This window comes from Pan paniscus, chromosome 13, assembly GCF_029289425.2.
Source record: "Pan paniscus chromosome 13, NHGRI_mPanPan1-v2.0_pri, whole genome shotgun sequence".
In the NCBI taxonomy this organism is placed as follows: domain Eukaryota; kingdom Metazoa; phylum Chordata; class Mammalia; order Primates; family Hominidae; genus Pan; species Pan paniscus.
In genome coordinates this window covers 113,914,231-113,918,535 of record NC_073262.2, presented here as the reverse complement: position 1 = coordinate 113,918,535, position 4,305 = coordinate 113,914,231, and the positions used below count along the sequence as shown (strand labels likewise).

The following is a 4,305-nucleotide window of genomic DNA, read 5'->3' as shown; positions in this document are numbered from 1 at the left end:
TAATATGCTGATCGCTTGGACTAATACAACCAGCAAAAGGGTGATGAATTGCTTCCAAATCAGATAAAATGAAGCATGACATCATTTAATTAATTTCATGGAAGTGGGGGGTTGAAACAGAAAGAAAACATTTCCACTGGGGCTATCTTCCCAGAGTGCGATGTGAGGTAGGGGCAGGAAGTAGGGAAAGGAAGATGAAACCTAGTGTTACTGAAAACGTCTGAGCTTTTGAGCGGTGGGTTTGTACATTCCAAGGTACCATTTGAAACTGTGATGCTTTTGTAGCTAAATGTATGGAGCACAGCTGATGTGCTAATGGACCCTGCTATGAGTGCCCGGATGGAAGGTCTGAGAAAGCAAATAAGCCTGCCTGTCCTTTCTGATGTTGAGAATAATTTGCCTTCTTAAATGACTAGCTGGAATTAAAAGGGTACAAATGTCAAAAATGGATTTAGTTCTGAAATACAAAAAAAAAAAAAAAAATCAAGCAAGCAAACAAAAAGCAAGGCCCCATGAATTAAAAGATGTGCTAACAGGGTATGATTAGAATACAAACTGAATTTTTCCTCTCTCACACCTATCCAGATAAATAACAAGGTGGCTGGGTATATAGGGCATGAATGTTCCTGATTTGGATCAAAAGGTGACTTGTGTAACCATAAGGATACTAATTCATCTTCCTGACCAGTGCCCATGTTGTTTAGTCACCCAACAAAAAGAGCTTTAACAGAGCTACTAGCAAATCAATGGTACTTTATTTAGATCATGGCTTGATTTCCTCCACTATCTCCTATCCATTTCTACCTTTTTGAGAAGCCCGAATCACCTAGCTAGGAATTGGTAAGGGTGACACCTGGTAGATTTACGTGGCTTCCTTAATTACCTCTACGTAGAATGTTGAAGCTATCTTGAGGACATAGGACTAAAGTATACCTGTTAAAAGTCCCATGGATAATAAGAGGAAAGAAAAAGCTAAGCGTTTTGAGTTATAATTGTTGTCTTATTGGGGAAAACTATCCAGGCCGTTACTGAATACAAAGACAAATATCATCCAAAACTTGACCCCTCCTGGTCAGAAACAAGCCCTCTTGTTAACCCAGGGGACTGGGTATATTTAAAAACTTTACTTTCAAACAGAAAACTCCTTCAGGCTTTCTGGACTAGACTCCTTCAAATCCTCCCAACCTCTCCTACAGCTGTTAAATTATAGGGAATCTCCCCTGGGATCTATCTTTCTGCATAAAGTCTGCACCAACACCGGCCCACTCACACTTGTGAGCCCTTGGAAGATCTATGATTCTTGTTTCATAAACAACCAGGTAACACTAACCTTTTTTTTTTCAGAAACTCTTTGCTGTCTTTATTATCTACTTTCCTTCACCTCCCTTTTCACTTACTTATGTGCTCCAGAAGAGCTTAATGGAAACCCTTGTCAAAACTATTCAATTTAGCAATATCCTTCAATTTTATAATATTATCCTCAATTCACTTACTCTTTATCCAACTATCATTACTTAAAACCCACATACAATTGTTCAACTTGCAGTAGATTTTTATTTGCAAGGCAATTTTTCCCAATACCATTCGTGTATGTTACTGTAATGATATAACCAATGTGGAAAATAATGATTGTGCCACTTATTTTATATTCTATTCATTGCTCATGCACCGCTCTAGTTTTAAACCTCTCCCACTGGGACATAAACATAACTTTTCCTCATGTATAAGGCCTCTCAAAAACTGTCAAAAGACCCCCTTCCCTTTTTCCCAGTATTTGAATCGAACCAATCACATTGTATTACCCACCCCTTCTAGGTTATTATGGCTTTGCGGTACTGCTGATAACTATTTAAACCCTTTTCAAGCTTTGGCCCTATCCTACCTTGATAATTCTCTTCATTATGGTGAGTGTATTCTGGGTAAAATAGATCCTGCTCAAATCACTATCTTCAACATAGCTTCCAATCTAAAATCCCATTCTAAAAGAAAAAGGGCTCTAGGACTTACTGTGACTGGAGTTATGGGAACTGTTACAACTCTCAACTTTTGGGGAGGTTTTTACTTACCATGAAATCACACTATAGGAACTTACTGCCTCCTTAAAATAGCCTTAGCAAAAACTGGCTCAAGTCCATCAGTGCTAGGAAAGTCTTTAGGCTCACTAGCAGGAATGGTTTTAGATAATAGACAAGCTCTAGATTACCTCCTAGCTGAACAAGGAGGAGTCTGTGTTGTCATCAACAAAACCTGTTTCGCCTACATTCATGTGTCTGGAGAAGTGGAAACTAGTGTCCAAGACATTTTCAAACAAGCCAAATGGCTACACATACTTTCCCAAAGTAACCAAGACTGGACCCAAACTCTAACTGATTGGTTTCCAAGAATCACTTTGCTTCTTCCATTCCTTGGACATTTATTCCTAATCATTCTTCTTTTAATATATGGTCCCTGCCTTTTAAATGTGCTAATTAATTTATATCTTCCAGATAACAACAATTCCACCTGCAGATGACTATGCAATCCCAATACCAGCTGGCAACAGGAACTTCCACTTATACGGGGCCTGTTGATGGAATCTAGGCTTCCCACTTTGAACAAGTTTTTCATGACCCCTCATTCCCTTCATGACAGAGAACGAAAAAGGGGAAAACAAAACATATCCCCTCCACAGCCCCTTTCAGCAGGAAGCAGCCAGACAGACCCAATGCTCATCTTCACTATGCTGTTTTCCCTTTCTTGAGACCCTGGTAGGCAGCAGGTGGACATGAGCATAGGGGATTATAAAGGGTCAAAGGTTTGACCGAGATACTTGTCAGGGGAAAAATGAGCAGAGCAAAGTCCACCAGATGGCTATCAAGCAGACCATCCAGAGGCAAAAGTCCTTATCTGAAGAATTTAGAAGTAATTTGACCTCCCTATTATCTAAAGTGGGCATCTGATTTCACATTTTGTTTCCAAAAATTTATAAGTAACTAGAATTTCTATACATCTCTGGAATGCATGCATGTCAAAATTCATTGTGCAGCTCTTGCTGACATTAAGACACCAAAATGTCTACAAATGTAATCATTTACCATGACCTATGTGGCTAATGTGATCCACATTACCCTTAAGCTCCTGCTTTAAGGTTCATAAATACCTCTAAGGAAAATCCACTGCAGCACACTCAGTCCTCTTGCCTAAGTGCCCTGCTGCACTCTGCTAGAGCGTTCTTTTTATCTAATAAAACTTTCCTTTTCTAACCTATACCATTGTTGGTAAATTCTTCTTACTACCCATGAGCCAACCACTCTATGCTGACAGGACTCTGACACCTTGCCTGGAAATAGTTTTATATTCTTTTTACAGAAAAAAAAATCTTGTTCATTGTTTTTATTACATAACAGTAAACAAAAGCCTATTATAAGATTTTTTCCATTTTCATTTGTTTTCCTTTTCTTGAGAAACAGTGTATGACTTTGCATGCAGTATGTTCTCAGCAATTCTTGTTAATTAATTAAATTTACATATATGAGAGTACCAGCTTAGTAATCCTACTGTCTGGTTTGAATCTCAGCTAATCGCGGTGTGACTTTAGCCAAACCGTCTGAGTTAAATTTTTTTGACTGTTAAATGAGTTCATTCTACCTTTCTGGCGGTGATGACCTACCTACGAGAACGTGCTTCTTGCAAAAGATCTCTTTCATCCCTCTCCAGAAGAGGAGAAAAGGAAACACAAGAAGTAATACCTGGTGCAGAGCCCCAGTTCCTACTTCAGGGATGTGAAATGCCCAGGACGCTATAAAATCACCACGGTCTTTAGCTATGCACAAACAGTAGTTTTGTGTGTTGGCTGCTCCACTGTCCTCCACTTGCCTACAGGAGGAAAAGCAAGATTTACAGAAGGATGTGCCTTCAGGAGGAAGCAGCGCTAAAAGCACTCTGAATCAAGATGAGTGGGAAATCATCTCAATAAACACATTTTGGATTAAAAAAATGAGCTCATTCTAACACACTTATAAGCTTGTGTAACTTTGATGGAGAAAACATAAGGCAGCTTGCACTCAATAAATATTGCTTTTTCTTGTCATCAATTGTAATTGCCAACATTTATTGTTAGCACGAGTCTATTAATTTGACATGTTGATCTCGCACCAATTTAACAAACACCCACTCCAACACCCGGATACCTCCCTCCTCCCCTCTGGTCCTTGACCTGTCGCTTTTACCCATTTTCAAGCATTTTTTGTTTATTCATTTGTTTGCATAGCAGTGAGAATAATCATTTCAAAATTTGAATTGGATTTATCACTCCCCCTACTTAAT

General features: G+C 38.9%; 1 pseudogene; it reads left to right on the top strand.

Moving 5' to 3' along the window:
* The first annotated feature begins 2,170 nt into the window (after positions 1 to 2,170).
* Positions 2,171 to 3,914, top strand: LOC106634529 (small ribosomal subunit protein eS27-like; annotated as a pseudogene).
* The last annotated feature ends 391 nt before the right edge of the window (positions 3,915 to 4,305 follow it).